Below are 23646 nucleotides of genomic sequence, written 5' to 3'. Positions count from 1 at the left end.
TAAGCTCCAAGAAGCAGTCCCCGCGGGCTCAGTTCCGGGAGCCGGAATTCGGCTGCTTAGTGCTTGGTGTATGCTCTGATAGTAGCAGGGTCCAAGAAGCAGCCTCCGCAGGCTCTGCAGCCCTGAGCCAGGGCGGTTCCGGGACGGTTCCGGGAGCCGGAACTCGGCCGCCCCGCGCTCGGTGTTCGCTCCGATAAGATCAGATTCTAAGAAGCACCCAGGCGCTGAACCCTAGCAATCTGTCTGCAAGCCGCAGGCGAATTGCAGCCTGAAATTACCTGTTCTATGGCTGAATGAGCTGCGGTCAGTCGAAAACAGGGAAGGTGACGTCAGTTTACCAATATGGTGGCTGCTGGCCTCCTCTGTGGTCTGACCGGTGTGGAGAACCGAGATGGACCGCTTCCTTCCCCCGTCTCGAACCCAGAGTTCAGCCCTGAGTACGGTGCTTGTGCGGCTGGCAGAAACTGCAGCGCTGTAACCCTGCGTCTCTATCCCAGCGCGCGCTGCAGACTCTAGCCGCGGGGCGATTCACTGAATAAGCAGTGTTACCCTCCGTGCGACAAACCTCTCGCGTTTGAGTCCCCGTAGCCGATCCTCGTGCGATGGAAATCCTTCCTCCAGGTTCCGGAGCACCCCACTATTGCTGGAAATTCCTAACAAGATATCCTTTAGCCGTCCTGACTTGTCATACTCCCACACAGTGAAGCAGCACATGGGGGCAATGCACTCCCCTCGCCGCCACTCCTTCTCCTATTTATTAATTTTTATGTGGTTCTGAGGATCGAACCCGGGGCCTCGCACGTGCTAGGCGAGCGCTCTACCGCTGAGCTACAACCCCAGATCTGTAGCCTCTGGATGCACAGTTCCTTCTATTTGAAATGTTCCTACCTTCTTATGCCACTCATTCACCTATTTAGCGCCATCCTTTTTCAAGGCTCAACTTAAACATCACTCCTTCAAGAAACCCCCAAGGCTAGGAGACAAGGTAATTGTAATGGTTTAGATATGGTATCCCCCAAAAGCTCATGTGTGAGACAATGCAAGAAGTTTCAGTGGAGAAATGATGGGGTTGTAAGAGTCTTAACTCAATCAGTGAATTAATCCCCTGATAGGGATTAACTGAGTGGTAATTGAAATGGTAGGGTGAGGCTGGAGAAGGCAGGAATGGGGGCATGGCTTTGGGGATATATATTTGTATCTAGCCCAGGGATTCTCTCTCTCTTGTTATTGATCACAGTGTGAGCTGTTTTCCTCCTCCACACTCTCCTGCCATGATGTCCCGCCTCACCTGGAGCCCTAAGGAATGGGAATGGAGCCAGCCCTTTATGGACTAAGACCTCTGAAACTGTGAGCCCTCAAATAAAATTTTCCTCCTGTATAGTTGAGGTTGGGTCCTTTTAGTCACAGCAGTGAAAAAAAAACTGACTAAAATAGAAATCTATGGTAATTCTGGGGTAATTTTCCATTGAATTTTATAGTTCTACTGGTACAGCTGTTGTCACCCCCCAATTAATCAATATATGTCTTCTTTTTTATTTTTAAATATTTATTTTCTAGTTTTAGGTGGATACAATATCTTTATTTTTATGTGGTGCTGAGGATCGAACCCAGTGCCTCACATATACTAGGCAAGCACTCTATCACTTGAGCCACAACCCCAGCCCCTCAATATATGTCTTCTATGCAAGATTATAACCTCCATGTTCTCAGAAACAATTTCTGTCTTGCCCACTTCCCTATATATAGCATGTTGCTGTTTTCTATTGTGTAGTTAGTGCTCTGTATGTATTTGAATGAAACTTCAGAATGAACAGCCCAACAATAGACAGAATCATGACCTTTGTGGCAGAAAAATGAACTTGTAACTGCTATGGACAGGGTGTGAGTAAGATTTCTAATTATTGTGAAATGCAATTAGGCAGTTATTTGTTGTTGAAGTTGAAGTAATTACTTGTAGAAAAACTATTGTTCCTAATTCAATTCAGCTTATCAAAGATGTAGGCTATCTTTTTATTTTTTCAGTCATATTCATTAAATGAACAGAATTTGTTGGATTAGACATACACTAGATCTAATTTGCGGAAAGATATAAATAAAACAGTTCCATGAAGGGATGTTTTTATATTTTTACCTGGAATTTATATTCTTTACAGAAACAGCCAAAATGTGTACACAATTTGAACACCATCATAGGACATTTGGTGATGCAGCTTTCACCCGAAGTTGGGTTTATTGCTTCTCTTCTTCCTCTCTGGTTTATACCAGAGGATGGAAATCCTTTAAAAGAAGTATGTTCAGGATTAAAGTTCTTTTGTTGTGGTACCCGTGGGAGGTGCCCATCTCAGGTGAATCCCTAACATTAATGTGTGGATAAGGTGCTGTCAGGGTAGCCCACAGCTGCTAGCACGTGTTCCTCACTTTTGTGGTTGTGAGTATGTTGGCTGTGACACCGACACCTGTCTAAGGAAGTCTTTGGTGGCACTTAGGTGATAAGTATAATGGTGTCATCTGTTTGTGACTGGTATTTCTTAATGGGGTTGTCTATCCCTGAGAGGACTGAGAACAAAAAGAGTAATGTAGCTGGCCATCATTCTCACATTTATTTACATGTCAGGGCTTTTGTTCAGAGAGTGACTGAAGCCTATTTGTAGAGTCAGGCATAACCAAGTGAACCTCATTGAGATTCACTTCAGGACATATCCAAACAAACAAGATCTTCATTCTGAGCCCATCCAAATGTCCGTAATTTGGTAAATTACTCATTCTATCTGAATGCATTAGTCATCATTTATGAATGTCAGTGAGACTGAATGGACTTCCCTCAAAGCTCAATAGAACTTTTCCATCATGCTACAAATGCCTGTTATTTTTTTCCCCCAAGACATATTTTTCTGTTGCATTTTAAATTTCTGATCCATGAGCCAAATTGGCATTCCAAAAATAAAGAACACATTTAAAAATCTAATGGATCATTAAAAAATATTTTTTTTAGATTTTAAGTAGATTAAGGTCACATGACATTATATTAAAATGTATCAATCTTTGTAAACTTCAAATTAGTATTTCAGCTAAGCACTTTGGAAATCTTAGTAACCTTCAAAATAAACAGCTGCCAGTTAGAAATAAAATAGGAGGCTTATTAAAGAAGACAATGTTTCAGTAGCTAACTTTCTTGAAAAAAATTTTTTTTGCAGGGATGAAAGCTTTCTATTGAATATACTTATTATTTGAAAAAAATAAAATGAAATACCATACAGAAATTTTCTGATGCTTTGACATTTCATGCTCTCCTTAAAATCAAAAGATTTTAATAATACCACAAAGAGAGAAGTCTGACATTTTGACACTCATCAGATATTTGCAATGTTTTAGAGCTATATCAATTAGATTTTTCTATTCCAACACATAGTTTTACCTACTGTATGCCAGCTAGATGTCTTCATGATATATTGCAAATGCATGATAGAGACAGAAGAAACAGAAGAGCTGATCATTGAGCTTGTGAGAGTATTTATGTAATTCCCCAAAGTCTAAGTTATATGGGCAAAAGAGATACTCTGAGCTTTCTCTTCTGTTTACTTAAGGTAGTGCTATTTGTAAATCACTATTGTTCAAATGATTGCAGTTATTTTTGATTTAACAAGATGTTCTTCTCAGTAAAGGATCATTTTAAATGTTCTGGAAGTTTTTATGAATCCAGGGATGGATTTTTAAATGAACTGCTAAATAATCACAGGTTTACTGGTCCAAAGACAAACTCTAATCCTTCTCATTCTGTATCCTAGAATGTTCCCTTTCCTCTCTGTGGTTAACGCTAGTTTTTCTAAAGGAAATGCTGACTGTTCTTTGGCAATCTCTACACAAGGTTTCTTTGATGGATCCATTGTATTCAAGTTGCACACATGCTGTCCACTCTCCCTGTGCACACCTTGTGTTTTAAATCCTGGAAGGCTTTCTTTTTTTCAGTACAGGAAACATCTCTCCCTTTTAATAATCCAGACTTGAGGAAGATTTGATTCATGCTTATGTATATAGTTTCTGTTTTTCTCTGAGTCTCTGTGTGTGTGTGTGTGTGTGTGTGCAGCAAATATTTATAGTGTACCCTATTTTATCTTGAAGTTGAAAGGCTAGATAATTCTTGGAAGGAATATTAAGCTTCCTTGTGCAACATTCTTACACTCAAATGCTTCAAGTCCAGCAAGGAAAGGGGATGAATAAAAGGGTTGTGGGCCCAATGACTAGAGAACACTTGCCTTGTCTTAAGGAACCAGCATCTATTCAACTGCAGGCGGTTGCTGCCATACAAGTCAGTCTCAGTGTTGTTAAAGCTACCCAGGTTTGCAAGAGTGGTCAGAAACCTGAAGTTTCATTTGAAATTTCTAAATATTCAAACATAAGTAATTAATTCTAATTAAAACACTCTGAAAGCCAAACAAATTGTGGGTAACCAATGTACAACTTCCAAGGGTATATTCATACCTACAAAGAAAATGCTGTATCAGTAGACTTAGCAAATTTGCTGTTTGAATGGAAAAGAGGAAATAAATCTAGACGCTAAGGTAAAAAGATCATTAACATTTCAAAAAATGTTCTATTGCACAAATATTTTTCAAGCTATTCTAATTTTATCTGCATTAATTTATAAATGTAGGATACTGTTCTTTTTGATGTACAAAGGACTATTACATACTTGAAATCAAAATCATGTATTCAAAATAAAATTCTTCCTGAATGGATTCCCTTTTTATGTACTTCTTCAGTTAATCTCTAGAAAGAATGTGCAAGTTGCAGAGTCTTCCTATGGGAGCTTTGACTTTTGGGCCCAAGATGTGAGCAAAGCGGTGGTACACTTGAGAATACATGGGAAGTGCCTTATTCCTAACTTTGAAAACCACCTATCATCAAACATATTATGAAGTATTGAGAGCTCTTAAACCAATGATCGATGAAGTCTGGGTGATTTGAGTACTGTGTCAGGACTGACCATCTCATAGAAAGACATAAACATTATTCTTTTCAAAAGAAAACCCATTTGGATCTACTATTATCTAACAAATAACTAGAAATATATCTCCAAAAATATCAAAAAAGGTAGAGAAACATAGGTCTATTTAACACCACTGTTGGTATATTCTTTGTCAGTTTCAAAAAAAGAATTCAATAAAATTCTCACCTCAGTTACTATGTCATGAAAGTCATTGCACACATTTGTTACACCTGTCAGAAAAATCCTCTTAGGTGTTTTTGCTTGAATGCACAAGAATTTTTTTTTTAATGCACAAAGTAGACTTGAAGAAAGAGTTGCTGATGCCATCAGGAATATTTTGGCAGAACCATGTAGGAGAAAGAGAAATTTTTTTTCAATGCTCGTGTCTTTGTTATTCTTGTCTCTTTCAGGCCTCTGGTTAACATCTAACACCATTAAGTTCTCTTTAACTTAAACATTTCTCATCTTAAAATATTACTGCTTTCACATGGCAATAAATTATTTATGTACTGACAGATCTGAAAATTTTTCCTGGGTTAGGTTACATTAAATTATTATAATTATTTATCCATTTATTCCAATTAGTGATCATCTATTGTGACAGATATGCTAGTTTTCTGACACAAAAATGTGCTAATAAGAAAGCTCACATTAGAGTTGGAGAAGCAGGAAGTATAAATATCGTTTAATATGCCATTATATGCATTGTGATAGATGTAAGCAGGTTACTTTGACACTTCATAAGAAAGGGTTAGATAAGACTCTCCAGGGGTAAGTAACTCTCTACTTAGCCTTCAAGAGTAGGTAGTCATTATCCAGAGCTAGCGGAGGAGAGGGACCAGGTCCAGCTAAGTTAGAATAAGTTATGAAAGATGAAAACTAGAATAAGTTATGAAAGGATGTTGAACATGAAAATATATAAATACATTATTATGAAGAGAATACAGTGCCTAATATGGACCATGTTTTCTTAAAGCATTTGGATTCTAATGCGTATGGAACTAGATAAGAAGTTTAGTGGAATACTTGTTCAAATTATTACTGTCAAAAACACTCTCTGGATAAATTGTGGAGATTGCCTTGGGATCAGGCAGGATTGCCCATGAGTAGGCAAATTAGGGGTATGTGTTTCCAGGAAGAGTCCCTGAGTGAGCAATGATAACAGAGATACAGAAGAGAGATAAGTGTTGTGAATTAGATATAAGGTGTCCCCCAAAGCTCATATGTGATTCAAGGAAGTTGAGAAATAATTGGGATAGAATAGGTTTAACCTAATCAGTGCATTAATTCCCTGATAGGGATTAATTTGATGGTAACTGTAAGCAGATAAGGTATGGCTGGAGGAAGTTGTTCCCTGAGGATTTGGGATTTATATTTTGTCCTTGTTGGACAGAGCTCTTTTTTTTTTTTTTTTTTTTTTTTGTACTTCTAATTGTCATTTCCTGAGATCTTCCTTGGCCATACTCTTTCACCATGATGTTCTGCCTCACCTTGAGCCCCAGGAATGGAGCTGACTCTTTACAGACTGCGACCTCTGAAACCAAGAGCCCCCAAAATAAACTTTTCCTCCTCTAAAAGTTTACTTGTTAGGTGTTTGGGTTTCAGCAACAAAAAGCTAACTAAAACAATAAGAATTTAAGAGGTATAGATGGTAGATAAGACTCAGTAATTTGGAGAGTGAAAAGTAAGGGAAAAGGGCATAGGTCTTTGGTTTTGATGGTAATAGTGCCAAAAATCTACACAAGGAATTCAGAAATGTTTGAGACTTTACATGGTAGATGGTGAGTGTACTTTTTTACCCATCAAGTCCAAATACTTGTGGTTTCCCCAAGTTTACATGCTTTGCATAGCTCAGTGATGGCTTAGTTGAGAGGTAGATAAAAGATGATTTGAAACTTAACAGGTCACAGGTGAAGCCATAAGGGTGAATAAAATCAACCAGGAAAATGGGAAGCTAATGTGATGAAAATTATGAATGTGAGAAATATTGACATTTAAGGAGCAGACAGAGGGAATGGAAATTTCAGGTAAAGGTATGATATAAATCTGAAATAGTTGATCCCTAACGTCTAAGAAATTAATGAATGTTCAGAGACAATTAAGGGTAATTACTGGTTTGAAATTATTCACAGGACTTAAAGAAACAGAAGAATTAAAAATTGCTGACATTTAGCATACTGGTGGCCATTGGTCACTCTGTGAAAGTACTTTTAACGTGCTAGGAGCAGTAGACAGACTATGGCTGTGAGGTCTGATTGGAGTTTGAGGAAACATCAAGTGTGGTTATGCAAAGGTTTTCTTGCATGACAATTCTCAAACAAGTGGGTGAGTGTGAATAAACATGTCTACTTGCTTAAATTAATATATAATATAATATTATAATAATATGCCCATGTACAAGGTAGCACACATGTGAGGAGTAGGAATTTAGTTCTTTACAAAGTTACTCAGAAGTTACATGAAGCCTGAAGACAGATACTATTTTTCAGTATTATTAAATGGGAAGATGAAAAGAAGAACAACAGAATAGGAATATTGGGTTAACATTTTAAATTTCAATTGGACTTTTACATTCCTAAAGACTAGAGGCTCAGACAGAGACAGGTGAAAAGAAAGAAATCATAAACTGAGAGCCATGAGGATGCAGAAGAGAATGGGATGTAGATGATTAAAAGAGATTAAACATGGATAAAAGCAGAAGTTTGCTTTTTATGGACATGAAGAGGAGTAGATAAGAATGAGGGAAGATGCAGACAAGCTTCTGACTGAAGGGAGACAGCAAAAAAATATGAAATAAAAATAGGCAGAAATAAAACAACAAATTGTGGCCCAAAGATGCCAATTAGAAGCACTAAAAAGATCGATTTGTTAATTGAAGAAAAGGGTTACTCCAACTGGGGCATAAAGTAAAACTAGAGAGATAAACCAAAAAGTTTATTCAGAATGCAGTTAAGAAGAAATAGAAACAGATTTGAAAAAGATAAGAGAAACTACAATACATATAAAGTTGAGAAAATAAGTCCATAGGCATCTAAAAGAAATGTCAGAATATCATTAAAGGAATGACTCTAAATAACATTGAAAAAAAGTGATGCATGAAATTTTTCTAGAATTGAAGAAAATTATGAGCTCCAAATTGAAAAGTTCATACTAGAGGGGCATGGTGGTTCAGGCCTGTAATCACAGCGGGTTGGGAGGATGAGGCAGGAGGATCACGAGTTCAAGGCCAGCCTCAGCAACTTAGCAAGACCCTAAGCAACTCAGTGAGACCTGTCTATAATAAAATACAAAAATGGCTGGGGATGTGGCTTAGTGTTTAGGTGCCCCTGAATTCAACTCCTGGTACCAAAAACAAAAACAAACAAACAAACAAGGCAGGGGGGGCGGGGGGAAAGGGGGAGTTCACACCATTCTGAGTTAGAATAAAAAACAAATTGCTATTGTGACAGAGGAGAAATGAAGAAGAAATATTTAAAATTATCAGACAGAAGATAACTTTCCTATAATGGCAGATTGTATTAAGTGCTTGTGAATCTTCTGTCATTACTCTTGCCAGGGTAGATGGTGTGGAATTCCCTGGACTTTTGACTTTGACCTTGGCTATGTGATTAGTTTGTGCCAATAGAATACGGGCAGAGTTAACCATACATTAGCATCAGGTTTAAAGTCCTCTTGAATTTGAACTATTTCATGATGAGCATGAAACAGGTAGGCTGATTTCTTCAATTTGGTTTCCAGGAAAAGAATGTGAGAAAAATACCTGGACCCAGCTAAATGCTGGATTAGCCTGGCCTACACCAGCTGAATGGAAGTCAATTTATGCACCCTTGAGTATGAAGTAAATGACTGTTGTTTAAGTCACTGGGATTTGGGGCTGGTATGTAACATGACTCAAACAGAAACAGGTAAACCTATAAAGAAACAGTAATTCAATTAATAATTGTTCATTGGGAATAAAAAATAACAAATCAAAAAAGGAGTATCCTAATAGGTACAAGAGTGAACCAGAAGCAGTGGTGCACACCTGTAATCCCAGTTAACTGGGGTGGTTAAGGCAGGAGATAATGAATTCAAAACCAAAACCAGCTCAGCAATTTAGTGAGGTCCTAAGCAACTCTGTGAGATCCCGTCTCTAAATTAAAAAAAAAAAAAAAAAAGGAACTGTGGATGTGGCTCAGTAGTTAAATGCCCCAGTACCCCTACTAAAAAAGTTCAAGAGTGAAACAATCAACTTAGTAGTTCTACCTAGCTAAACTGTCTTCAAAATTCTATATATATTTACACATGGTTCATATGTAATCATGTCCTCAAAACTATCACCTAGTTAAAAAAAAAAAGGCAGAGGAACAGCTAAAATCCTATAAAATGATAGGAATAAAGTCTAAATTTGTTAGTGGTTTCAATTAGTATAAGTAGATTATACCTGCCTACCAAAGTATATTGAAATTTTAAAAACAAACAATAATACTGTTACCTGTTTCTGACAAGGGATAGACCTAAACAAAATAACTCAGAATTACTGAAAATGGAGGGGTATAAAAAGAAAGAGCATAAAATCCTAACCCATGTCCATTGGGCAGAACAACATTAACATCAGGACAAGATAACATTTAAAGAAAAATTAATAGAGATAGCAGGGGATAGTGAATGCATATAAGTATAAATACCTCATATCCAGATATAGAAATCATACGCATTTTGCACATGAGAATCTAACTTCAAATTACCCAATACAGAATTTCAGAGAGAAATTGCCAAACAAAAATTATAGTAGTACATTTTAGCACATTTCAGAAACTGATAGATTTAGTAAGTTTATAAAAAATGTGAAAAATAAAATTAATAAATAAGACAAAAATATATACCATGTATGTAAAAAGTTGAAAAATTCCAAATAATAAATAATGTGTAGGGCATTTTCTCTGAACAAAAATTAATTGATTTTGAAATTAGCATATGAAATAGACAATTTTCTTACCCAATATTTTAAAAAGAGAACACAAAATTAAATAACTTATGGAGTAAAATTAAAATATATCTGTGTAAATTAGGACATACTAAGAATTGAAAGAAAATTAAGGATATGTAGTATCATCGAATGTAGTTATGGAACAAAGACTCTATGTATTTTCTGAGCCCAGATCTTAGCAAAGGATATATAATTTTAAATTATCATATTAAAACACTAGGAAAATTGAAAATAACTTATTTAAGTATTCAATTTAAGAACTAAAAGGCAAGAAACAATCACAGAAATAGAAATTTATGATAGAACCAATGGAAATGTTTAAAAAAAAAAACCTCATCTTTAAAAAGAATAAAAAAGACAACACATTAAGCTATTATAAGATTAACAGGAAAAAAATAAGAGATGTTATTCTAGAGTGAAAACTTAAAAACAGCATAAGACATAGTAGAAGAATCAAGACAAACACATCAACAAATTGGTAAATTGCTATAAATTAACAAGTCTAGAAAAATAAAAATACCTGAAACCAAATGAGGGGGAAAAAAATCAAATCATTAGTCAAAAAAGAATTTCTTTCCAAATAAACTACTTTAAATTTTTTTTTTTAGATATGAGTTTGACCAAACTTAAAAAGAGTAGACAATATCTTGTTAGTAAAGTTTGCTCTTGGAAAAGCAAAAGAGGGAATGCTATTGAATTCAGTTTACAAGCTGTAGGAGTCTCACCCTGCGCTTTGGAGCATGATGGTTCACTAAGCTTGGTCTCCTGAAGGAGCGTACATGCAGGACCACTTAATAACAGAGGTCACAACAAATGTTGCAGGCAACAGGTGGGTGATGAATGACTGAAGCAGGTTGGGTGGGGATACAACAATCAAATAGGCATTGTAGAGACTGAGGCAAATTGGGGGACACACATAAACACACTGTTTGAATTTGCAAGAATATACACTTTATTTTGTCTGAGTGGCCTGTGTTTTAAAAGAGAATCTGGAAATCTCTATTTCTATGTGTAATCTACTGACAAATGCTGGTGACATGTTTGTTTTTTAACTTGTTGTAGGCCAACAGTGCAGGTCTATAGGCTGGATTTGTTCAGAGGACCAGATATGATTTGGGGAGACTAGCTTTCCAACACTGCCATGAGAGAAGGGCAGTAGGAATGCTTGGGGATAAAACAGATCCTCTGTCCCTGACCTCTCAGTGCTCAGAGGACCAGAGCTTCCTCTCATGACCAGAGCCCGGTTTCTGACTGAGAGCTGAGGATGCTCACATTGTTCAGCTCTTGCACTTGGCTTACTCATCATTCTCCTCTGAGCTGTGTCGTTGTCTTGTGGGCACCAATCCCTTTGCTCTCAATTTAGCCATTTCCTCTCAAATATGTCCATCATCTTTTAAGTTCAATCCTAAAAGTTATCACCAAGTACTCATAGAGTCTGTTCTGCCTTACTTGCAAAAAAGTCTGATGGAATGGGATTTTTCTTTTCCTTTGGAGTAAGTATGACACCATAAATCTATTTTTATCAATTTTAGGGTAAAAACTAAGGTCCTGAAAACTTCTTCCCTTAAATAAATATTATCTTTTAAAAGAATGCATAACATAAACAGTCTTTGCTAATTATCCGTCATTAAGAAAACCTGGCAATATTCAATGCTGTGATGTCAGCAAAATATATAAAATGAATTCTTTTTGATATTCAGTGACTATTGACCCATTACTCTTCTATGAACCATGTTGTAGTTTTATCTTAAATTTTTGGTAAATTATTATACCTTTCGTTTCTGTTCTTCCTAGTACATTTGTAATATTGACACATAATTTTTCTCCCCACCTTTAGGGTTGTGTTTTTAACACAATATTGAGATCACAATCAGAAAAAAATCAGATGTTTTCTTTAAAAATACAGGGATTCATCAGAACTGGCTTTATATCCTGCCAAGATATGTCAGCCTGAGACACAGAAGGAAGTCAGATTGCTTTTAAGGCAATACCCTTGTTGTAGTCTTCTTAGTCAGATTATGTCTACACACAGAAGAAGAGGACTGAGGCAATTACCTTAATATTTCAAGCTTTACACCTGCTTTTGGCTGATATAGTGAGATAACCAGGACCAAGGTGGCATTTAAAGGCCTCAGTTTTCTAGTTCCTTTTCTCATTTCTGCAATTGACTTTGCTCATGGTGACACACTCAGTATCAGGAAACAGGATGGAAAGTACAGTTCTTATTTTAGGCATATTGAGGGAAATTTAGGGGATTCTTACAGAGGGTACATGTGTTTTTTTAAAACTATAAAAGGCAACTCCTTAAAATGTTGTGATATTTGTCCAACACTTCTTTTCAAGGTTAATATTGCCTCCATGGTGAAGTCATTCTGCCTGTAATATAAGACCTACATGAACCATGAACATGAGTGTGTAGAATTTAACTTGGACAAGTATAGTTTCTATCTTATTTATCAAGCATTCACAACCCAAACAGGGCTATTTTTGATGATTACAATCAACTGCCTTCATGCCTGAGTCTAAGCTTCCTAAATCAGAAAGTGCCAGAAATTACACTTTGAACCTCCAAATAGTGTGAGTTGAACAGAAGTGTATTTTTGGATACCAAATGTGCTCTCATATCCTTCCAACTCTGTAAAAATCAAACAAGCAGGAATTTCATTATCTGGATGTCCAGCCTTTATCCCTCACAAGTGACCCTGTCTTCCTGTGACCCCGTTCCACTGCACCAGACAGAGCCATCACTGTCTCTCAGTGTTCATTTCAACGCGCCTGCCCCTCATCTTCTCCCTCTCTCCCTCCCCTCCCAGCAGCAAAATGCTTCAACAGAAGGGAGAGAAAACTCAAAGAATCCCCCTTTACTAACTAGAACTAAGATGAATTGTGTCAGAGTTCAGAGCTCCGTTGTTGCTTTGGCATGAAATCACGGCCCTTGGTTTCTGCCAACGCGGGTGTCAGCTGGTGAATTATAACACTGGCAGACAGGACTGAGATAAGCAAAAAATACAATGACAGCTGCTACACAGAACTATTCTTTCTGGCCTAGTGAATACAAAAATACATTGTGTAAATAAAGACAGACAGCTTCATTATGCAATTGTCTGCTACTGTGTCACTGCTAAAGAACATGTATTGATTTTGGAAAATGGATCCAGACTCTTCAAACTAATATGGTCTTCCTCTTGGGAAGCATAGAGCATTAAAGAAAGTAATAATCTAATCTACTTCCTAACATTAGAGCTGAACCTATATGTAAATATAGTACAGCATCTCACTACATTAGACAATCAAAAATGTAGGTTTTTTACAAAAGCCTGTCTTGCATTCAAGTCCACGAGTTGTTGTTTTCAGTGTAAAATTCTAGCACTTTGCTGGGGTTTTCATGAATCATACGTATGTGCTGTATCAATCTGCTCAGGCTGCTATAATAAAACACTGTAGACTGGGTGGCTTAAACAACAGAAATTTGTTTTCTCACAGTTCTCTTGTCTGGATGTCCCATATCAAGTTCTGACAGAGTCAGTTTCTTGTAAGGCTCTCTTCCTGGGTTGTAGACGGCAGCCTTCTTGCTACGTGCTTACATGGAAAACATGGTGATGGTGAGCTCTCTGGGTGTCTTCTCTTACCTATTTATTTATTTATCCTCCTGCCTCAGCCTCCTAAACAGCTGCAAGTGCAACTAACCTGTAGAGTGTGTTCTTATAAGGACACAGATCCTGTTGGACCAAGGCCCCACACTTATGACCTCATTTAACCTTAGCCACTCCTTCAGAAGCTCCCTTACCAACAGCCAAACAGAGGCTTGGAGTTTCAATGTATGAATTTGGGGGAGGCACACATTGTTTTCAGTGCAAATCAGTGACTTGGGCCAATTTGATATTTGCTATTAGTCAATTGCTTAGCAAACTTAACCATTTATCCTTAGGTTAGTGATTACTAACATCTTAAATGTTGCTTTCAGTAAGATATTTGGTGACTGTCTTTTCTCATTCAGTGACACAACATAGGAATCAAACAAGAAGCATAAGAATTCTTCAGTCTAGCAGTCTTCAAAGCATGGTCCATGGGCCCTTGTGAGTCCCTCAATTCGATTTGGTAAGATCAAAATAACAATAAGTTGCTATTTGTGTTTTTTACTGTGTTAATATTCATCCTGAAAATATTGCCACTTTAACAAAAATTAAAGCCATAGCATCAACATGTTCTAGTAGTCATTGTATTACTACCACACATTCTCAGGTCACACATACTTACAGAGTTCATGCTCTCTCTCTCTCTCACACACACACACACACACACACACACGTAAATATATGCCAATTTCACTGAAAATTGTCCTTGGTGAAAAGGTAAGCATATTACTTTTATCAGATGTATACCCTTGATTTCCCATCTTTTTAATATTTTGTATGTCAAAATGGAAAGTACTGGGTACATCAAGTACTTGCTTCATACTGAAGTAGGAGGGGTAATGATTGAGATGTAAGCTGAACTGGCCACTTTTTGTCATGAAGCAGCATTTGTATTTGAAAGAACAACTGGCAAGTTATGGTTATTCAAACTTGAATATTTTCTAGACATTTTCTTGAAAATGAATAAAGTGATTATGTCATTGCAAGGAAAATAAGTTACAGAATTTGTTTCCAATGATATAATTTGAGCTTTCAAGTGAAAATTTGAATTTTGGAAACTTGTAACTATCCTTGTAGCTTGAAAGTACTTAAAAGACTTCACTTATGTTAAAGCATGTGAGATTCTTAATCTTGTGTGATGAGTTGTGTCCACAATGGGAAACTATAATCTAGTGAACTGATATTTTCCGTATGATCAGAGCTTGGTATAGAACCATTCATGAGTACAAGTCAATCAATGTACAGTCTAGAAGAATAGATTTGAAATGAACAGCATGCAAGAAAATCCATTGAGAGGGTTTCAAATTCCATTGGAACTTTTGACATCATATCAAAGATATCTGCAGTTTTTTGAAAAGGCTATTGGACTATTCCTTCTGTAGCTATCTACCTTTCAATGTGAGGCTGGAGTTTCTTCACATACTTTACCCCAAATAATCTGTTTCAACAGACTGAGCAGAAGCTTCTCTGAGAACCCAGCTGACTTCTATGAAGTCAGACATTTGAAAGATTTGGAAAATATGTAAAATAATGCCATTCTAGGAAATTTTTTTTTGTAAAAGTTATTTTTTGTAAAAAGATGTGTTATGTAGATTAGCATGTAAATTTTTAAAAAATAAGTAATAGATGCTATTTTTTACATGGTCAGTTTCATGATAAATCTGAAGAGAGATAGTTCACTTAAACAAAAGCTCTTGGGGTCCTTAACAGTTTTATGTGTTTAGAGGATTCTGCAACCAAAACAGTGTAAGATTTACTGCTTCAGTGGGAAGATTAAGACCATTTAGCAAACGGAAATCTTTTTTTTTCTTTTAAATATAACTCAAATTGCTAGTTATATCGTGATAACTTAAACCATAGTTAACATCATTTATAAAATAAAGATAATAAAGTGTACCAAAGGTAGTTTTTGTAAGGATTTAGTCAATGACACCATTAATATGAAAACATGCTAAACAAATCTAAGTTGCTATTTTAATGTTTGTCTCTTGCAGAGATTTGCAAAACTTGAAAGACACTGAAAGCATATGGAATTTTCCAGTTATTCTTTTTTACTTTTTTCCCACCCCTCTCTCAGTCCTGTATCCTGATAACCAACAACAGTAATACAAGCATGATATATGTTTACCCTGTTCTTCAAGGCTCTCTGCAATACAACCCCAAATTCCCTGTCTCAGGATACCTTTCATAAATGCTGTGTGTGACCAGGACTCAGAGATACTCTGGCCAAAGACACTTTTTGTGCAGACCTTGTCTTGTCCAGGTGGCTCCTGCTGCCCTTGTTGCCTGGGATTTTCCACAGAAATCCCCCATCTTCAAGGGCTTTAGGAAGCTCTTCCTAAAACACCTCTCCTGTCCTGAATTTGAAAATTATTTTCTCTTTTTTGCTCTGCATATTAATGTAGCCTCTTTACATGTGTTTCCACTAGTACACTTGCCTTTACATTATTTGTACTCTCACTTCCTCAGAAAAGGAATTTTGTTCTACTTAAATTTTGTATTCTCTGCAGAAAATACTGTTCACAGCAGGTATTTAATAATTTACACTGAATAGAATTAGACTAGTAGAGATCCTAAAGCCTTTTTAGGATAGGGCGATACCTTTGCTTATAAAGACACAGAGATATATGAAGTTCAAATTCCTTTGAAGTCTGAAAACAATCCTTTTAACAGCATTTTAGGGGGAACTTCAAAAGACAATTCCACATTTACGATTTTCCTGTTAGAGTAGGTAAATTTTGCTTTCCTCTCTCATCTCCCACATCACTTCCTGTCACTGCTGATACAAATGACATGCAGATTTGTCCGGACTTATGCTTCCATAAACCGATTCAATGAGTCAATTCAATAAGTTCAAGTGAAAAAAAAAAAATCATTGAAACAGTTTGTAGTTCATTTCAGAAACTTAATTTGGCTTTTGTGTTCTGATTTTATTTTTTAGGAATTTGGTTTCATTTGCAGCAATTATGAAATTATTTGTTTGTTTCTTTCTTTCTTTCCTTTTTTTTTCCCCAGAAAGATCCTTTAATTTGTGACTGTCAGTTAGAGGAGGTGGTGATGTGAATTCCTTTTCCTTCCTGCTAAAATTGCAAGATCAGTGGGACTTTCTGTATTCATGGAAATAATTCATATCTGCACTGTCCAGCACTATAGCCACTGGCCACAAATGGACTTGGAACACATGAAATATGGTTAGTGCAACAGAGAAACTTGAACATTTTCAGTTGAAGCTAAGTTGAACTTTAAATAACATGTGGCTAGTGAGCACTGCATTTGATGTGCAAGTGTATATAGACCGTAAGTCAAGTTTTTTTGCCTTTTTGGTACAACCTACCCACAAAATGGCAAATTTAGGGACATAATCTGAAAGTAACCCAAATTACTCTTTTTTTTTCTTTAAAAAATGTAAAATATGAAATATATTTTATGTTTAAACTAAAAGAATAAGAAACATTTTTGGTGAGAGATAACCAGATAGAAGATTCTGAAGATTCTTTTTTTATTTTTTTTTAATTCTAATTAGTTATATATGACAGCAGAATGAAATTCAGTTAATATTACACAAATAGAGCACAATTTTTTATGTCTCTGGTTGAACACAGAGTAGAGTCACACCATTGGTGTTTTCATACATGTGCTTACAGTAATGATGTCCATCTCATTCCACCATCTTTCTTACCCTCATTCCCCCCCCCCACTCCTCCCTCCCAAGACTCTGAAGATTCTGAGGTGTTAATTAATTAAACTTTTACCTGTGTATGTGTCTGCTCATTACCACTTCTAATCTTGCCCTTTTATATTCTGGTCATTCATTCACTGCCCATTGTTCTTTAAGTTCTTTCATTTTTTTTTCCTTCCTCACTATCTAAAAAAGAGTACAACGAGTGTTTCCTAAATTAATTCTAGAATTTTATAGGAATAAATTTAATTCACCATGTTGCCTCTGTAATGTCCTAAAATATTATCCCTAGGGATGTGAGTCAATTAATTTTTTAAAATAAAGTCAAGGAGAGTTATGGGTATGAATTTATTCAGAAGCAAAAACAAGACATACCTGAGCAGGAGCATTTCTATTAATTGAGAAAGAGAAAGAAGAAAATGCTCTTTTGTGCTTTAAGAGAAGTTTAAATACATATTGACATCTGCAACTTTTCCCCTGATCTCCTCATCCTTTTAAGTGAATGGTGTATGAAATTATAAAGTTTAAGATGTTGATAATTGGAAAATATGCTTCAGAAAGGTCATTGGGTTCCATAAAGAAAAGTTTATACTATTCACTCCTTAGTAATATTTACGCTGTGAATAATATTGATTCAACTACATCAGTGAAAGCAGGTGATAAGCCTAATGATTGCTTCAGCAATCAGATCCACCGATTTGCTTAAAGACTGATATGTTCTTAAAGACTACCACAAAGGGCAGAAAGCAGTAAATTGGAATTATTGCACACAACCGCAGCTACTCGTACCATATAAATGAAGAAACAATTTATGCTACTTATATCTGAGAGTATTTTTTCTCAAACCTTTCAACACTTGAAAAATCTTTAAGCTGCAATCAACTATGACGTTACCATAATTTCAGTAGAATTTAAAAAAATGAAAAGGAACTTTGAAGTGAAGATCATTATTTTAAAAAAGTATCATTTCTTAAATTCACAATCCCAGAACATTATGAAATCAATCTGGAGGGTCTCAATAGCAGTAAGCATTTCTTCAAACAGAGAAGGATAAGGTAAACCAGAGCTCATTTATGTAATAAGGGTAAATATTATTTTGTACAATTTTGCTTCATTTAGAGAAATATATTTTTCTTGGTTTATTGGTTATATTGTATTATCTTATTCTATTGTGAGTTACCTTGCCAAACATAATTCTAAGTAAACATCCAATTGATTTAGTGCTAGTTCAACACAGGGCTCAACACACTAGAGAACATGTTGTTATCTGATGGTAATGAACAAAGTGTTTTAACACATTCATGGAAATTTCTTTGTTGATATTTTTGCATTAAAATGATAATGAAATTATTGGAATATATTTTATTGAAGATAAAATAAATATAGGGGGATATGAGTCCATGTCAATTGATTTTTTGTAGTTCACTGGAGCAAGGTACTTTGTGGCTATTTTCAGTCTTGAAACATATGACATTTAGTTCTGAGAAATTTATTTAAAATACATCTTTGGTAATCTTTTCCCCTCTGTTTCTTTTGTTCTCCTTTCTGAAACTTCTTTTATTTGGATGTACCCCTAGTGGACTAGTCATATAATTTCTCATCTTATATTTTTTACCCTTGTCTGTTGGTGTTCTGCTCTACTTTCTGAAAAATTTTCTCATCTATATCTTCTAATGGGATATTTTATTTCACCTATTATACTTTTAATATCCAACAGCACCTAATTTTTTCTGCATGTTCTCTTTTCATAGCATCTGGTTTCATAGCTTTGATGTATTACCATTTTAAAAGTGTGTCATTTTATAGATCTTCCATCTTCTTGCCTGGACTGTGGTCTTTTGTGTTTGTTTTGGACAAATGTTTACAATAAATGCTGTTGTGATCTGTCTATGACTACTCAGAACCTTGGCGTGTGTCTAAGTAAAGATTGCTTTTGAAAGCCCGACGGAAGCCAAGCTATGAGACCCAGCTGTTGATGGTGACTTCCTGTAGAAGAGCGTCCTGGGCTTTGTCTTGGTGGAACCACTATCAGCGTCTTGAGACCTTCTGTTTTCCTGATCCATCCGTAAGTTGATCTACAATTTAATTTAAATTCTAGAATATTTGATATTCCTGATCCTTCATACAAATTTTATATACAATTTAGAATTGCTTTGCCAATTTCTAGAGAAGGAAACCCTAGATGAATTTTCCTTATAAATTTTCAATTCTTAACACAACATCCACCCCATTTATTTAAAGTCTTCTTGTTTTGAATAATGGTTTATCATTTAACCAGTAGATATCTGATACATCTTTCATTAGATTTATTCCTAGCTATTTGATGTTTTTTGATTGGCTTTAGAAAATGATGTGTTTTTTTTTTAAAATTAGAATTACTTGTTGCAAGTATATGAGGTTGTAATTAATCTGTGTATACTGACCTTTATTCAATTAACTTTGTAAATTAACTTTTGAATTATTTTATCAGTGTATTCTTTTGGAACTTTTCTGTATGCAGTTGTGTTGTCTGCCAGTAAAAATAGTTTCCACTCTTCCCTTGCAACCCATAGGTACCTTTCATTTCTTTGTTTGATACATTGCACTGGCTTGTTCCATATAGAGTGGGACTAGCAGTCATCTTTATCTCATTCTACTTTCAGGAGAAATTCATTCTGTATTTCAACAATAAGTATAATGTTCATATTTCTTTCCTTTAAATATCCTTCAATAGATTAAAGGTGCTACTCTCTGCTCCTTATTTAAGATGAGATTTTTAAAAATTATTAGATCCAATTATTATCATATGGTATTCTATACTGTCCTTTTACTGTGGTGAATTAAACTGATTGATTTTCAAATTCCAGGTCGAATGTGAATCCTTGAAATGAATTCATTTTGGTGATGATGATTTGTTATCTCTACATATTACTGTACTTTGCCTATATTTTGTTTATGATTTCATAGGATGTTTATGAAATTAATAGAACTGGAATTTTCTATTCTTTTAATATCTTTATCAGATTTTAGCATCAAGATTTTCTGGTCTCCTAAAATAGTATTTCCTTTTTCAGGTGCCTTAAAAATTTTGTGTGAAATGAGTTTTATGTCTTCCTTCCTTAAATGTTTGGTAGAAATAAACAGTGTATGGATCTGGGCATTGTTTTATTAGAAAGTAATCAATTATAGATTTTTAAAAATTGATATAGCACAATGCAGATATTTTATTCCTTTTTGTACAACTATTGTTTATTTCTGTTATTCTGGGAGTTTGTCCATCTTACCTGTTTTTCAATTATAGTGGGCTAAATTTGTTTATAATATGCTCTTACTGCCTATATAATGATATCAGGATCTGTGGCAATATTACCTTTGGTATTCCTGATATGGGAAATTTGTGTTTTTATCCCTTTTTTCTTTATTAATCTCATCAAGGCTGTATCAATTTTAAAGGTTGTTTCAAAAAATACTTGCTTGCCCCACCCCAGAACTATGTTTTATTCTTTTATTAATTTCTGCTCTTATTTTTATTTCCCTAGGTATAGTACTCTTAGATTTATCCTATTTTTATAATTTCTTGACATTGAGACTTAGATTATTGATATTTATACATTCAACTCTAAAGCTTTCCTTTAAGCAGGGCTTAAGCTTCATTCTACAAATTTGATGTCATAATTTCATAAGCATTTTATTCAAAATAATTTCTCATTTTTATTGTGATTTTTTTCTCTTCCTCAGTTATTTAGACATTTTAAAAAATTCCTATCATTTAGAGGTATTCTTATTCTTTTTTGCTCTTTATCTCTAGCTTAGTTTTCCTGTGGCTAATGAAATATTCTGGTCAAGATCCATTCCCAGAACAAGAACTCCCAGATTCAACTACTTTGAGGCAAAGTTAACTAACAGTTGAGGCCAGGGATCAATGAAAAAAACTTTTAAGAAAAATTTCCAAAATCATTTAAATAAAACTTTTACAGATTACATTTTATTAAATTTTCATCATATTTTAATTTTAAAACCACATATTCCAGTTACTGTATTTTATTTTTCAGGCAGTGTTCAGCTCACATCTGACATCACAAATATGATTTACTATGATAAGTTTAAAAATTACTTAAATCAGCCGTATGTCATTTGAACCATTGTTTTTCAAGATTTTCTTTCTTAATGTAAGTAAAATTGTAAGGTTAATTTTTATAGGAGCTATGTTTCAGTTTTATGTGTTATTGAAAATTTTTATTGTTTGACATTAGGACTTGATCTGCTCAAAGTTTTTACAATATCTCACATAATTATAAGTGAGTTGGTTCTACTTTTTGGTTCTAGGCATGCGGAGTGCTTATAAAGTCTAAAAATAATAGCAAATAAAAATAATATTAAAAACTACAAAGCAGTATATATGGACTGTTGTTCTTTGTTATTATATTTTGGACGGGAATGGAAGTCTGTAGCTTCCTGCCTTTGAAATGATGGTAGTTTCCTTGGTTCATCTTTAAAGAGCCCTCTGTCTCTCCAGCCAAAAGTAAACAAGGCTTAGCGTCTAAAGCTGATTTCTCTGCCCATGGGCTTCATAAACCATGACACTGAGCATTTTTAGGAATATGTGCCATCCTAAATCAATCAATAAAGTTTATGATATCTACTTTCTGTGAGAAAATTGAAAGAACTTTGTGAAATTGAAGTTTTAAATAATCAGATAAGATCCTGTATTTTGGAAAATTTATAAAGAAGCATAAGATTGTAATTAAATTAACAGAAGGAGAAAAATGGTTGTCAAAGGTAGCAATATGTCTTAAATTATGAATAATAAAGTATGGAAATTTTTTCAAATTCATAATAAGGTGATAGAGAAAAGAAGAAATTCATAAGCTAAGTGTAAATTTCAAATGTTATAATTATTGATATATTTTAAATTTTAAAATAAAGTGAAAAAGCTCCTATTTTATTAGCACGTCTTTCAGAAAAGACAAAAAATAAGAGACTGCATTATATAATCTTCAACATACAATTTTGGATATTTATCTATTATGGGGAAAAATGGAATAAGTTTTAAATGTGAATGACTTGCTTTGATTTGAAAATGCACCATTAGCAAATATAGAATTTATTAAATTACAAAATTGAGATTAAAAAGAATATAAAATTATTGCTATATATTTATAAAAGAGCTTATATTTTTATTTTCTATTCTTTTTTCTTATGTTTCTACTAATAGTCTCTTTTAACCTTTTATGGATATGTACAAGAGTCTAAATTAGCCTCATTTAAAATACTATCCTTTTAGAACATTTACAGGAAGTATATTATGAAATAAACTTTCACATAAATATTTGCAGTGAATGAACTTTCTTCTCAAAGTACTAGTAATTGTTGGGCAGTCATAATGTGTGAGTAATGGTTAGGATAGAACTTTTGCACCATAAAGGAAATAACAGTGGCTATCTGGGCTTGTAATCTCAAACAACGTTTATAATTTAACATAATCGGGTATTTAAATGTGTTAATATGGTGTACCAAGAGTCTTACATGCAGAGTCTGATTTGTTAAAAAAAAAATGATACTTGTTTTTTTTAGTTATACATGGCAGTAAAATCTATTTTGATATATTTACACAAGCATGAAATATATATTATTCTAATTAGGACCTCAGCCTTGTGAATGTACACAATGTTGAGACTCATGGTGGTGTATTTATATAAGTACATAAGAAAGTTATGCCAGATTCATTCCACCATCTTTTCTATTCCCATCCTTCATCCCTTACCTTCCTTCCTCTTTATTTAATCCACTGAACTTCTGTTCTCACCCTAGCACCTTGTTGTGGGTTAGCATCCATATATCAGAATTAACATTTGACTTTGTTTTTTGGGGATTGGCTTGTTTCACTTAGCATGATAGTATCCAGATCCATCCATTAACAGCGAATGCCATAAAGTCATTCTTCTTGATGGCTGAGTAACATTCCATTGGGTATGTATACCACAATTTCTCCCTCCATTCATGTGTTGATAAGCATCCAAGTTGGTTCCATAGCTTAGCTACTATGAATTGTGCTGCAATAAGCACTGATGATGCTGCATCCCTGTAGAATGCCGATTTTAAATCCTTTGTGTATATACCTATGAGTGGGGTAACTGGGTCAAATTGTGGTTCCATTCCTAGATTTTTGAGAAATTTCCATATTGCTTTCCAGAGTGGTTGTAGTCCCATCAACAATGTATGGGTATACCTTTTCCCCACATCCTCACCAATATCCTTTATATCCTTTGTTACTTATTGTTACTTTTTTTGAACATACAGATACTTATTGCTCACCTTTCACACAAAGCACACCTCCAGGCATTTTCTTTCACAGCTTGACAATGTTTACGTATACAGAAACCCAGCAAGAAGCATC

This window comes from Marmota monax, unplaced genomic scaffold, assembly GCF_021218885.2.
Source record: "Marmota monax isolate L192 unplaced genomic scaffold, Marmota_monax_Labrador192_F-V1.1 WCK01_AAM20220418_F8-fsc00276, whole genome shotgun sequence".
Classification (NCBI taxonomy): Eukaryota; Metazoa; Chordata; class Mammalia; order Rodentia; family Sciuridae; genus Marmota; species Marmota monax.
Note: the sequence above shows the minus strand (reverse complement) of the source record.